The 15,396-nt window shown below is 37.8% G+C and overlaps 1 protein-coding gene across 8 annotated transcripts in view; it reads left to right on the top strand.

Moving 5' to 3' along the window:
* Positions 1-434: 434 nt before the first annotated feature.
* The window catches only part of LOC101745176 (titin), a 63,551-nt gene continuing 48,589 nt past the window's right edge, over positions 435-15,396 (top strand). For 5 of the 8 annotated variants that reach the window (XM_062669914.1, XM_038012474.2, XM_038012477.2 and 2 more), the window contains exon 1: positions 449-817. The gene's annotated coding sequence lies outside the window, so the exon portion shown is untranslated. Of the gene's footprint in view, positions 818-6,222; positions 6,382-15,396 lie in introns of those variants that run through there. The other 3 variants (XM_062669911.1, XM_038012478.2, XM_062669912.1) reach the window with 3 other exon arrangements.

The raw sequence follows: 15,396 nt of genomic DNA, 5'->3' as shown, positions 1-15,396 counted from the left end.
CAGGATATATTAATTTATCCTGAACTCCTTGAATACAAAGCTATCCTCGCGAGTAACGAGCGCATCTCAGGTTCGGTTTCGCAAGTTTTACTTGTACCGATAAATCTGTCTGAATGTCGGAACCGGTCGGCGCACGGGCCCGGCCGTCTCGCTGCCCTTGTTCACTATCGCGGTTTCATCGTCGCCTGCATTATTGTGTAACAGAGATCCGGACTGATACCCCATTGTCTTACAGATGCCCACTAATGCCTCTAATACCCGTTCATTGAGATTTCTAATCGTGAACCTTTCCATTTCGCCTTTTAAACACTTTAACTGCTCCGGAATTCGTCACGGTAAACATTTGTTATCAGAACGGGCTTTTATCACATTCGAATGTTTTTAAAAGCGACTAATTAGAATTGTTTTCGAAGCGGTGAGGTAGGTATTATCTGTGAAGGCTCGAGTCAGGAGGTTCGAGGGAGGAGGCGCTGGCGCATCCCGCGGCCGCCACTCGCACTCGCAGTCTCAGGTCACTCAGTAATCGCTCGGACGCCAAGTCAGTCGCACGCCTACCGTTCGCTTGAACGCGAATTAACTTAACATATCGACCCCGAGTGACCCCGAAAAGTGCAGAGCCGAGCATCAGACACGAACGAAACGACGCCGCGAACAATAACAAGCAAATTAACAAAAACGCTTCACACAACACACGTGAGCTTCATTAACTGTTTAATAAATAACACGAAGGTGATATAGACTGTGGACACGAGATAAATTCGGTCGCGAGTTTTAAATGCAAAGAGACGGGGTGCAATAGCGGCTGGACATCCCACAGGTAAGATTATATATACTCAGCAGTAAGATGCTCGTATGTGCGCTCAGCTGTTGCGCGTGAGACTTTTCGGGTGCTTCATCGTGTCCATGAATATATTAACATTATTAAAGGCTCTATTGTAGACAGCAGAGAACACGATTGGTCGATTAGTTACAATAATGTATTAGCGCTGTTATCAAGTCTGTTTGTCTACATTCGTCTCGGAATGCGTTCTGTATGGTTGCATCTTCGATTGTAGGCACAAGTTTCGGATATCGACTTTATTTGAACATCTGTTTATCAAATTCTTGAGGTGCTCGGGTTTGTCCTGTGCGATTCTCGTTTTACATAACATAGCCAGTATATTCTCTTTGTTGAGCGTGGCAATGACTCAGACCGTGAATTCTTGAAATATATTTTTATGTTAATTTTAAAATTTTGGTTAATAAGCGATGTGTAAAACATCGTATCTCTAAAACCATATTCAAATTGCTGATTTAATGTTAGTTGGCCTAATCCAAAATATTTGTTATGTATTCAAATTATTGTCAAATGAGATTTTACAAGTTTACGTTTACCATTTGTATTTTAAGATTTCGAGTTGTACTCATTATTTTTGGAGACAAATGTTTTGGTAAGCGCTTGCTCACGAATATCAGTAATGGCCTTGTTCTTCCTAATTACTGCTTTGACAATAGAAAACAATTATTATTCAATTTAAGTTATCATCACATTACATTCTAAATTAATCAAAAATTTATTAAGTCCAGTAATGGTAAATTTAAGGTACATTATATAAAACTTAAATTGATTAAGGCATCTAATACCTACTTTCCTGTTTATCAAAATATCAAATACAATTCAAGTCAATCGACTGCGTGTTGTCAGACTAGTGTGCTTAGCGCGAGTTTTTAACTTCTAGACGCGTAAAAGTTAACTCTTTGTATGGAGTTGGAACAGCGCCCCTAGCGGCAAACGAAGGGAAGCTGTTCCAACTCCATACAAATTTGAGTCATACAAAACTCGCAGTAATCAAATAGAATAAAACCAACCCATCTCTCCCCGTGGGTGTCGTAAGGCGACTAAGAGGTGAATGGGCAACAAAGTTCCGCGAGTATAATTCGTACTGTGATCGCCATCTAACATATTTTTTTTACTACCCAAGTTGATGGTCCAAGGGCTCCCAAACATATTTTGTCTACTACCCACTTTGAGAATAAATTATTATTTAGAGCCCCCTTTTTTTAGCCTACTTAAAAATCACTATAGCGAGAGCTCAGTCGGTGTCTAAGAGTCCTCCTAAATGAATTTACAAATAGCCTGCCAAGCCTCTACACAACACCCCCATTTTTTTCTGGGTCTCTTATCGCCCCCCTTTAGGCTTGCAGCGCCCACAAGAGGGCGTTATCGCCCACTTTGAGAAAGGCTGGTTTAGAGAGACCATGTCAACCGGGTAACATTTACTTTTTTTTCTTTTTCTTCTTTTCCTACCTAAGCTGTTGGTCTAGAGAGACCATGTCAGCGTCACCGGGCTAGTAGGTGAGCTCACGGGGCTCAAATCTGACGATGTTGCTAACACAAACCTTTGCAAGAGCCGTGCTTCTCAGAATATACCACCGGATCGGAAACGCGACCCACTGAGAAGATGCGGCGAAAAACTCAGTGGGCTGTGTCTGTGGGTTAATTTACTTGTCGAGCCCTTCGTCGCAAGCGACGGGTTCGACGAGACTGATCACCGGTGCTTGGGTTACCTAAAAGCACCGTTAATGGATCGGGAGGATCTGAAATGATGTGAACATTTATTGGTGATCGGACATATTGGGAGCTCGCGCGTGTAGGTAGGTACCTACCCAGTACCGGGTCGGGACCCAGTCGAGAGTTAATAAAAAAAGCTGTATAAGTACCAACCAGTGTTAGGACATCTTGTATGCTGTGCTATTTTCATCGTTCTCTTCGTTTCTGTTAGATGGATTGTTAGTTCCAAAATTTTAGATTTTTAAAATCGAGGGGTGAAAGCTTATTGGATTATCGATATATCTGGAATTTTCCAGGAGAGCCATTTAAAATTTAGAAAAAATGTCAGAACAAAAACTTCTTCAGTTATTTCAATGGAGTAAACTTGATTGAAGTTCAATTAACAACATCGAATTGTTGATGTCAACGCCAAATAAAACGCACCTTTGATTACAAAGATAAATGTCTCGTATTAAGCGGAATGTCGCTTAAATCAAATAGTCTTTCACCCCTCGATAGTCTTGTCTTATCGACATTATTTTCCCACTTACGTTTTCTCAATATTGGCAAACTTTGCCTTTTAACCTGAAGAAGCGGCTATAGTAAATTGTCTATTTTGGTATTCGGAAATTATCAACTCTCGCAGTTTTACATTCAATATCATATAAAATGCGAAAAAAAATGTTTTACTGGTGGTAAGACCTCTTCTGAGACACCCGCGCGGGTAGGTACCACCGCCCTGCCTATTTCTGCCGTGAAGCAGTAAAGCGTTTCGGTCTGAAGGGTGGGGCAGCCGTTGTAACTATACGGAGACCTTAGAACTTATATCTCAAGGTGGGTGGCGCATTTATGTTGTAGATGTCTATGGGCTTCAGTAACCATTTAACACCAGGTGGGCTGTAAGCTCATCCACCCATCTAAGCAATAAAAATAAAATAAAATGAAAATTAAACCGAAACTTAGGAATCTTTAATCAACAATGGCACAATTAAGTGTCTGTGATTAAAATCACTTTTACGACTTGTTATTTATTTTATAAACCTTTTACAAGCTGATACCGTTATACTGAACTGTTTTCGTGGGAACATAATATCAATTATTCTGTTAAATGTATAAAATAATGGCGAAATAAACAGTGTTGTTTTTAATCAAATCAATAATTTATTTCTCTGTTAAAAGGATTGCTTGATGCGGACCGTAATCGTATCAGGCTTTTGGAAATCGTGGCTCGTAAAAATTAACAATAAATTAGTAATAAATCGCAAGTATAAAAAAAAACATTTTAATTAAAATTACGTGAAAGAAATGAAAGCAACCGTTGTTAAGAAGAATCCTCAGAAGGTCGCAATAGTTTCTTCTAATAGCTATCTCGCAGTTACCTTCTGTTTGTCTACATTATATGCCGGTGATAAATACATATGTACATATTGGAGCTGTCGGTTTGTGTGACATCACAGGGAAGTCTGCCTAACGACAAATAAATTATTATACATAGGTATATTTCCGTTTGTGTGTCACGGCTTGTTTATAAATTGTCTCTAAACTACAAGGAAAATAATAAGTTAATAAATTATTAAATTTAATGCGATCTCCTCCCATGACAATAACACTGTTAGTAAATTAGCAAATCGGCCTAACAAAACCCGCGAAGCAGTAACGCAAAATCAAATTATTTTCATCTGCAAAGAGCCAACGAACGTAGGGCTCATCTTGTACGAAGTGGTTATTGTTAATACCACCGCCCACTCGGTGGACTTATCAGCCACCTTAACTGACATCGAGAGAACAATACGTGAGCGAACTGTTATAAATACTGTTTACTGTTTATCTGTGATGACGACATCTACATGAAACACACTTCGTACGTGTCTTATCTCCTCACTACTCTAAGAATTTCACTATTAATTAATAATTTCAAATAGTTTTCGTTTACAATTGTACATTTTCTATCGCAATGTTCATGCACTAACGGATGCTCATTGATGACATGCAATTTTTTAGCAGACAAATTACCAGATACCATACTATCTAAAGAGCGATCAGGGAATTAATCTTTATTCAATAGCATACTGCTGCTAGAAGATTAACTAGCATGCTGTAACCACTGTGTGTATTCGCTGTTGTTTCCGCTCGTTGATATATTCAATATAGGTTCGCTGAACATGCAGTACACATGCACACATACCCGTTCCTGTAGATAGAATGGTAAACAGTCGACGTCGCCCTAAACACGTCATTACGGATCCTCCCAATCCATTAACGGTGCTTTTAGGTACCACAAGCACCAGTCACCGTCCTCGTCGAACCCGTCGCTTGCGACGAAGGGCTCCACGAGTGAATTAACCCATAGACACAGCCCACTGGGTTTCTCGCCGGATCTTCTCAGTGGATCGCGTTTCCGATCCGGTGGTAGATTCTGCGAAGAACTGCTCTTGCTAGGGCCAGTGTTAGCAACACTTTCGGTTTGAGCCCTGTGAGCTCACCTACCGGTCCGCCTGAAGTTGGAATAGCCTCTTAGGCTATCAGCATAGGTTTTAAAAAAAAACCCATGCACCGACACCACTCCAGGTCAGCTGGTAGGTAGGTAGGCAAATGTATAAGGCTGAAACTGGTGCGTGGTAAACAGAAACGAGCGAGGGTACTCAACTGTGCTCGGAAGAGGTCGCGTCAAGTTGGCTCCATGGACCTGCTAGTATCATCCGACTTTTTTCTGCCGCAAAATAGTTATGCGCTTAGGTTTGAATGGTACTGTTCCAATGCAATTGAGAATTCAATCTTATTACTTCGGAGGAATGACAGCATTCAAATTGGGCGATATTCAATAAATACTACGGCTTAGCTCATCTGCACCAGTACGAAATGCGGTAAATTATATCTGTCGTCGGCACTTTACAGCCCTGAGACGCGCCGTGTCATGTATTAGACAAATGTGTTCATAATAGTCGGACTAGCGGCGCTCTCAGCGATTGTCAGGTGGCAATTATAGCTCGGTTTACATGATGACAAAAATAAAAAATAAAAATCTAGTAATAACATTTCAATGAATCATTAAAAAAATAATTCAGTTCACGAAAGTAAAATATTAATCTTCGTTTGGTATTTTCGAAGTAATTTACCGTCTAAAATATTTTTATATTAATTTTCATTATTTATATTGACATGAAAATGTTTCAAAAAGCATTAATATGTGATTTTGTACACATGAATTTTATAAAAAATCTGCGGCACGATCAATCTGACTTTTGAATGACTGACTTCGCACATATCTTCCTTAAATGTATTTCTAATTGTGTTTATGGACGTGTTAACCGATTTCACAGTGGGAATGGTTGGTCTTCAATTCAGGTCGTATGTTTGATATTATTATATCAGTATCATTTGAAAGACCACACCTAATAAATAAAAAAGTATCTCCATCTATTTCTCTAAGAAGTTGATGTTTCTTCATTTAAAAATGAAAGTTCGTGACAGTATATCACTACTCTATTTATAAAATTCCTCTAAATGAAAATAGCACAAATAAATCATGCAGTTTATTTATGTCATCACACAAACGTACATTTACAAGACTCTGTGTATGGAGTTGGAACGCTTGCGTACGTTTGGCGCTAGGGGCGCTGTTCCAACTGCATACAAATTTAAGTTAACTTCTACTCTAACGAGAACGTTAAAAAAAACTCGCACTAAGCACACTGGTGTGAGCCCGGCTCACGGCCGCGTGGGCGCAGCTATCAAACGATTGTTTCATCGCCTGACACCCCCGCACTATCGAACCTGGCACTCCGTCGCCTCGCGCGCCTCCTGCTAGTCTCGTCCATAATAAAACCTTTTGAAAAAATACCCTCATATTGGTGAGTAACTTTACAAAAAAATACAACAAAAATTTTTTGAAATTAAGATATATTTTTTCATTAAACATTTTCATATTTTTTACTAAACTTACTTCAATTAATATAAATCCAATATACCTATTCTTATTAATTTTAAAGTTAATTTTGTATTTTTTTAATAGTATTCTAATTCTGTTTTTTTTAGTCGCCAATGATAAGTTTAAATCGTTGGGAAAGATTTTAACATTGTGATACATCTAATGCTGATATGAATAGGACTTTCCAAACGTATTGGACTAATGAATGTGATTCAAGTGGTCAATATAGTATATATTATAGTAATATGGCCTCAACGACTTATCGTACGGGAATAGATGCATTTCAAAAATCATTCGTACCCGATGTGTGTAGTTTAGGTATAAATAATATTATGCCAAGCCAGTGAGCGATATGATAATAATAAAAATATATTTTATTATTGCATTACGTATTTATTTGTATTCGATAATATTTGTTCATTTCTGAGCTGTCGCTGGTAGCATTAGTCATATCAAACTGAGGCTTACACTATTTGTGTCAAGGATATTTCTAAGTATTAATTTGTGTAGTTTTTAGAAACTATACTTGTGGTCTAGCTTTATTACCCGTGTCTTTTGTTTTAAGTTCGCTTAAGGTCTCGCCTGGCAGAGATCATTTAATATGTAATTTGTTTCAAACTTTTACGGGAATGTTAATTATACAAACATTTATTTATCGACCTCTGCTCAACAAGTGCCTGCGGTAAATAACACAATAAGCACAATAGCCCAAATTTCGCATGAACAGACACAGTTTATTATTATTAACTGACTTTAAAAAAGGAAGAGGTTCTCAATTCGATTATATGTTTTTTTTTATGTTTGTTACCTCATAACTTTTGACTGGGTGAATCGATGTTGATGATGCTTTATTAGAAAGCTGACGCTTCCCGTGTGGTCCCATTTCAATTTAGTCCAGTTCTGATTATGGTATCTATGAGAAAACCATATAAGTCTTAAATTTGCATTAAGTACGTGCGCGACAAATAGATGAATAACTCAATATCACGCCAACCGATTTCGATGATTATTGTTTTTAGTGTATATTAATTTGTTTTGGAATATCTTTTTTTTTCTATTTGAAGTCTGTTTTTGTTAAAAATTATTTTATTATAGCATTGTATCGGCAAGACCCCACCAATACCGTTCTAATCCTCGTCGTCATAGCTAGTGTAGAATGACGTTAGAAGTGCGATACGAACGATTGAACTCATACATATCTGTATCTTGAAACATTGGAAGTCACTATTTTCCTAACAAAGTCGTATATTATCACTATCGTATAAAAAGTATACAACTTATGTTGTTGCTATGTTTTAATTAGTGATGGCTGTGTACTTGATTGGGAATATGTATATCTAGCCCTCCGTGAAGTATATTCTTAACATCGCGTATAATTAACATCCCAAGTGGTGGCAATGAAATGCAGATCGCCCTCGCAGGCAGCGGCTCGGCTGATATCCGAGAGTATCGATGACTATATATCGCGGCATAAGCGGACAGTTTATTTTTCTTGCCCTTGCAGACTGACGAGCATACGGCCCACTTGATGGTGAGTGGTTACCGTCGCCCATGGACTTCAGCAATGCCAGGGGCAGAGTCAAGCCGCTGCGCCTAGCATTGCTGAAGTTAAATACTCTCCAGAAGCCTCGTTAATAGAAGGAGAACAAGTCATAGCCCTCGTGTAACAGTACCCGTCCGTGCAGACCCCGCCCAGCGTACCCCCTGCATGCGAGTGTAGTGAGATATTTACAATATTACCACATTACCTACAAGAAGCGTAAATTCACAATACATTTTTTTAATCATAAACAAATTTCCCGGTAAAAACTTACTTCATAACGTGATTACCATACGAATGAGTTCATCGCTAAATTTACATAAATCAATAAAGATTGTGTTTATTTAAAATAATTATTTATTATGACGTTTACTGAGAGCATGCGCGTGATGCGTCCTCTTACTGCATGCGAATAAAGATTAGGTTACGGACTATAGGGGTCAACAATTTTGAAGACTTCAAATCTCGTTTGAAAAAGGACACGTCGTGGTACTCGGGAAACGCGATAGAGGGGTCACGTGGTAAACGGACAACACGAAATACGTACTCATATGTACACAATGTTCACGATTGACTTCCACGGTGAAGGAATAACATCGTGTAATAAAAATCAAACCCGCAAAATTATAATTTGCGTAATTATGGTGGTAGGACCTCTTGTGAGTCCGCACGTGTAGGTACCACCACCCCGCATATTTCTGCCGTGAAGCAGTAATGCGTTTCGGTTTGAAGGACGGGGAAGCCGTTGTAACTATACTGAGACCTTAGAACTGATATCTCAAAGTGGGTGGCGCATTTACGTCGTAGATGTCTATGGGCTCCAGAAACCACTTAACACCAGGTGGGATGTGAGCTCATCCAACAAAAAAAAAAAAAAGAAATGCTATTACAGGCGCATTAATAACGATGACCACTCATCGTTCAGAAGGCGCCATGCTCGTTTGTCATAATTGCCTCAAGAACTGATCGTGACCCGCAACTCGGCCGATATACTAAACCAAATGCAATGTTGATCTTAATATTTCGAGAACAATCGCAGATCGTGTTACTTATTCCAAGAATAAATTGATCTCTGTCAAGCAAAAACCTCACGACCGAGAGAATCGTACATTAATCACGTACGGTGCCACACACTTAATTCCACCAGTCATTGTACTTACACATAAATAAACACAAACTTTTAAACCCAAAAAAACAAGCCCTGGTCCTACCCGTGTGAACATAACCGCCACAAACAGACATCCTCCACAACATACACTATACGTCTCATGCATATACTTCTTGGAGACCAATGGAGCCCACAGACATATCAGTCTCATCTGTGTTGTTTAAGGGTTCGTTCCAACCTTTAAAAACTAAACGCCCTACTGCCTTGCGGCGGACAAAACCAAGCAACTTACAGTCTCACAGTCTACTCACAAAGTGCTATTAATTTCAAATAATAACCACAGGAAGACAAAAACAAATCTTGTAAAATACATCGATTGGAATAGCTCGCGGCGCAGTTCCATCCGGCATGAATGTCAATATTACTCGTTCGACATAATATGCCAGGAGCTGATTGTTTACATTTTCAAGCGGCCTTACTGCTGGTACCGCCTATTAGATTTCTACCTGTCCTCCTGCGCTTAATACCGCTGTGTTGACAAATTCAAATTCAAAATCATTTATTTCAACTTAGATGTCAGTATAACACACTTGTTGAACGTCAAAATATAAATAACAATGTTAATAAATAACAATGTTAACCACCGGTTCCAAAAAAAGCCACAGTCCTGAGAAGAACCGGCGCGAAACAAACTCAGCGGGCTTTTTTTTGTTTTTTCTCAAATATTTACTTTTCTTCTTAAATAAATAAAAATATTTACAATAAAGGAAAAAACAAGTCAAAAAATACAATTAAAAACGCCGACATGCCGACGAAGTGACAGATGAACTTGCCATTCCTAAATAATAAGTCGCATTTATAACCATTTCGTTTCGGAATTATAATAAAACGAAGCTTGCAATGAAAACTAAGAGAGCGCTTAAATAAATGACTTAAATCAGTGTTTTATGTAGGTATTTGCGTTATATAAAGCGACGTGGGCGGGTCCCTCCGGTTATGGTCAGCCTTGTCACTGAAATGGTAATGGCCCAAAATACAGTTTTATTTGCAAAGCCTTTAAAATGGACTTAAAATATCGTTTTTGTTGTTGGCTAGATACACTGGGTGCTATGCAACCTACGGTCGAATTTGATTAATTTGATTAAGGGCAGAATTGGCTTAAATTGAAATTAAACTACCTTTTTACTTAAAGAGAGGGATGATATCGGTAATCACAAGGGAGCACGAATATGTTTATATGCTTAAGATGCCTATCAAATCTTAAAGCATTTTAAATTGAAATTTGTACATGTACAGAAGTTGTATGAGCATAGTTTCCGAAACGTATGGACCGACTTAGATGAAATTTTCAGGTAATTTTCAAATAGACTTGGCGGGTGCCGTGAACTGGCAATGATCGGATGCCAATAAAAAAATTAGCCAGAAATCGGGCCGGGTCCAACTAGTTCGTTATAGAGTGGATATATTTGACACAAAAGAAGATTTGTTGAAATATGACGAAAAGGCCTCAAGTATAAGACAAACGACCCAAGAATCTATAAAAAGCCGAGTTTTGCTAAAAGCAGATCTGCCTTGATCCTTTACAGACCCCATATCGTCAATGTCGCTGCTCGTATTGAGATATAAAACCGTAGTCTGAACTTTAACAACGACTATTCTACACACACACACGCACACAACGAATACTCGATTGCCCCGCGGCAAATATAAGCTCTTAGTGAGGAAGGATAAATTTCGATGCTTATTTCTAGTGCACCTTTCTCCACAGCTAGGATTCGACGTAGGTACGGACAGAGACGCAACCTACCAAACCAGTCCATAGTACCCCTAGCTCCTACTCATACCAGTACAGTATAAGTGTATACATATATATATGTAAGTATTTCTAGACGATCGCTCGCGATATACCTTAGTGAAAACAAGTTTATTTAGTATTTGCAATTTGAGCGAATCCTCGACATTATTACAAAACTTTTATGATTCAAACCCGTCTACTGTGACCCTCGACACAGTGTTCTAAACTTAGTTACTGACACTAATGTTTGATAGCAAATATAATAAATAATCTTTGCAGATAGCAAATAAATTTTTACGGCAATAATTAAACTAAACTGATTTTTGTGGGACATGTTCCGTTCTAGACGTCTGGCATTGTGTCATAAATGAAATTTGCAAACTGAAAAATATAAAATATTTATAAATATAAAAATAAAAAACTGTAATGTATTCGCAATTAGTGGGTGATAAAGCGTAGTGTAAGTCCACGCGGATGGACCCCGTCATCTTACATATTTCAGTCGCGATGACAAGACGTGGTGAGACAATCGTTTTACCAATACAATTTAGCTTTTAAACGGATGTATCAAGATGGTTGACGACAGTTCATGCCTGCGGACGTAACTGCCAAATAGAACCGAGTTATTTAATGCATCTAGAGGGATACTTAGCAGTATTAAAAGGAATAATGATTAAAGCGATTAAGATGATAAGCGACATTGAAACAGATTTAAAAGAGTTACAATTAGTAGTAGTTAGTAAACACAAATGAGCAGCAGAGGTAGTAGACAAGGTAACCGACGCGTTTACTAACTTACTAGAATGATTTTATCAGTAGTAAATCTGGAATAACATTGACGAATGTTGTACATATGTCAAATGTTAGAATTGAAGTGTTTGTGATCGTGTTTTTATTTTATTTTTGTCCCGGCTTCCGTCAGCACAGAGACATAAAACTTGAACCAGTTTATAGGTCAAATCGGACTTTAAACATAAAAGGTTATATCAAAATCAATGTAGATTTTTTGCGTTGTCGCACTAACTACTGCTAACCGCACATAATTAGGTAATTATACCTTTACGTAATATATATTAACCCCAATTATCTCTTAATTATTATTTTACATTGACAGTTTTTATTTGACACAACATGACGACTGACGCACTCATGTGTTGTGAACCATTGACAATTGATATAACAATAGGGAAACTATATACATATATACTAGTTCGTGATCAATCTACGGGAAATCTAAGCAAGTTTCAACAATATCTTTGTGTGTCTCATAGCTCCTAAACTATTTATATAAATTGGGATAGTAATTCTTCATTCGGTGTGTCTTAACAATATTCTCGTCATAGAGCATTTCAGATATCTAACAACAGAATATATTAGTTTTTGTTGAATAAACCCGCCATCGTTCTGCCCACTTATACGCTAAATATTCATTTGTTTTGGTCGGTGTTCAACAGCTACCACATCCAATCGAGACAACGCAGAGCAAATCTGTGCCACTTCTAAGGATACCCATTTTTTCTTTAGCTCGTATTCAAAAAACCATTGTTATCAGCTTGTGGTTTGGCGTAGGCGTCCCTTAAAGGTTGCCATACTTTTCTGTTCGTAGATTTTTCCTGCACAGCGGCCCAACTGTTTTCTTAATATCCTCTTCGCATCTTTTTTCCTGTCCCTTCTTTGTTTTTCTGTCGCTTATTCAATACAATGCGACACGGTTTCCTCGATGGGTCCTACAGGCTCTGGCTACAGTTACAACTAGGGGGGTAGGGAGCTTGTTTGCCTTTAGACAACATCTATCTACCTATTTACTAGTTATACCGTTCAAATATCATTATCTAACCTTGAAATCAATTCAGATTATTTGTAGGAGTGAGATCACTATTCTGAACTGAGCACTGGATGTGGGCTAAATGTCTCGCGTCATAGGATGTCGTGATTTCGACTAAGTTTTTAACATAGATTATATCCAGACAGACTCGTTAGCACTCGGAAGTGATGTTGGATGTTAATTGTTTTTTTTTTTTCATTTTATCCGCTCTCTTTTATAAATAGCATAATTTTCATCTCTGTGCTTGTTTCGCGAATAATAAAAAAGGGTGTTGACGATTTTCAAACAATTTTTACAGATTTTTATACGGAAAATATATGCGCTCATTATAAATGTCTCTGATCCATACTAAATATTATAATTTTAATTGTTTGTCTGCTTTAGAACTTTGTTACTAAATAGCGAATAAATGGTTGCACATAATGGGTTGCACGTTGGATGTAATTCCGCACAAACATAGTTTATAATCCAGATTAACTTGATTACAACATGGGATAACTTTATCATAGCAAATGTGCTGAGTGTTTCTACTATAGTGAATACGACAATACGTAAGCTCGTCTGAATCCACAAATCAACTAGTGGCTTATGGACTAGAAAGATATAAAAAAAATTATATTCCGGGAATTTTTTTTTTTTATTATTTACAAATTTAAGTCACTAATTGTGTACTTTAGTATATTAAAAGATTAAATTAAGATATTTAAACATATAATAATTGTTGTGGTTGCGGCAAATTTCAAAAGACGTCCTAAATCAAAATATGTAATTAGAAATTTGTCACGTCTAATTTAATTACATGATCTTTGGAACATGTCGCGTCGTTGCGTTGTGCGATCTGTGTCCTTATTGGTCAAATAGAATATTATGTTGTCCGTATTAATTATGTCCGCGCTAATAATATTTTGGCTGTTCAGCGTGTGAAGTGAACGGAAATACGACATTAGCGCAGTTTCATTTCAAATGTTTCTGTCGGTTTTTAGAGTAGATTACAATTTATTTCATTGTACACTAAACACATCACCTTTTTGACACTAAACGTTGCCGACTTAATGTCTCAATTGTATCGTACGAGGGCTATCCCACCCTTTAAACTAAAAGGTAACGACTACTCTGAGACAGATAACGGTAGGATGGCGCTACCTACCCGTGCGGGCTTTCACGACAGTAACAAAACCCAAAATTAAACCTTAAAAGTGGTTTTATATAAGTGAGTCAATTGATCAATGACTGTCACCTACCGTCATCTACGTGGCGGATAGTAACACAATAAAATATTGATTAAACTTACAAATTAAACCCAAAATGTCGCTTTCCTAAAATATACTTTCAATTACCTAACAAACGTTCTTGTTCAAACAACAAAATCGATACGGAATCTTCAGCACACATAAATGTATGACATCATTGACTTCAATAGTTTAATATTGGTACAAGTATGTCCGTGTGAGGTCAACTTGCTGTTTATCGGAGTAAGGTGCGTATTTAGAGATGTAACTACCTCACTGGGCACAATTCTTGCGTTCCTGTTTTGAAGAAAGAGACATTTGTTGTTTTTTCACTGGTGGTAGGACCTCTTGGGAGTCCGCACGGGTAGGTACCACCACCCCGCCTATTTCCGCCGTGAAGCAGTAATGCGTTTCGGTTCGAAGGGTGGGGTAGCCGTTGTAACTATACTGAGATCTTAGAACTTATATCTCGAGGTGGGTGGCGCATTTACGTTTTAGATGTCTATGGGCTCCAGTAACCACTTCACACCAGGTGGGCTGGGAGCTCGTCCATCCATCTAAGCAATAAAAAAATCATAAAAAATTTGAGATTTTGACCTCATGTCCTAACGCATGTGGCGACATTCGCGCTTTGATATCTATGGGCTCCGAGAACCAAATGGAGTGTGGTAATATTTACCCATACAGGTTCACAATATGTCCTACATAATGTATGAATACGGATCCGGTGACAATTGTTTATTAAATATGCAAATAGCAGTTGACAGCTGTCAGCGAATAGAGATCAAACAGCAAAAATCCCAATCATTCTGTTTTAACGTTTTAATACGCAGTGGTGGTTAAGGTCGGCATTTCAAGACAATATAATAAGGCTTCACTCCACGAATCAGAGATAACTGATCACTTTCACTACATTCCAAGGAACATCATCTACAGAGTGATTTGTATTCAGGGTAAACAAAAGCGCGTTTACGATTCTATGGAAAGTGTTGGAGGATGTAAAGCAATTTATTTAGGTCGACACTTACTTTCTTTTATATCATTCAATCGACGAGAGGGACCTATAGTATGTGCGTCACTCTTGATAGGCAACAAATCACGTGATAGAAGTGTTTACAGGCGTCGTATAAAAACACACGACATCCCGTTTGACGGTAAATGACTACCATCGCTTATGGGCACTAGCATTCGTCAAGTACCATCATGAGTACTTTAGTTAGGAGTAGATTGGTTCATATCAAAACTGATAACTTAAGCTGCGAACTTTAAACAACTCTTTCGGTTTAATATAATCTAATATATTAAAATAATCCTCTGTACCCTGTGTCTAGTTAAATGCTGTTGAAACATTGTTGAATAAATAAATAAAATAAAATAAAAAATATTTACCTTTTATAATTTCCGAGCTGTAACTCACAGCACAGATGAATCTACAAGTCAA

This window comes from Bombyx mori, chromosome 8 (genome assembly GCF_030269925.1).
Source record: "Bombyx mori chromosome 8, ASM3026992v2".
Lineage (NCBI taxonomy): Eukaryota > Metazoa > Arthropoda > Insecta > Lepidoptera > Bombycidae > Bombyx > Bombyx mori.
This window is presented reverse-complemented; position numbering and strand designations above follow the sequence as displayed.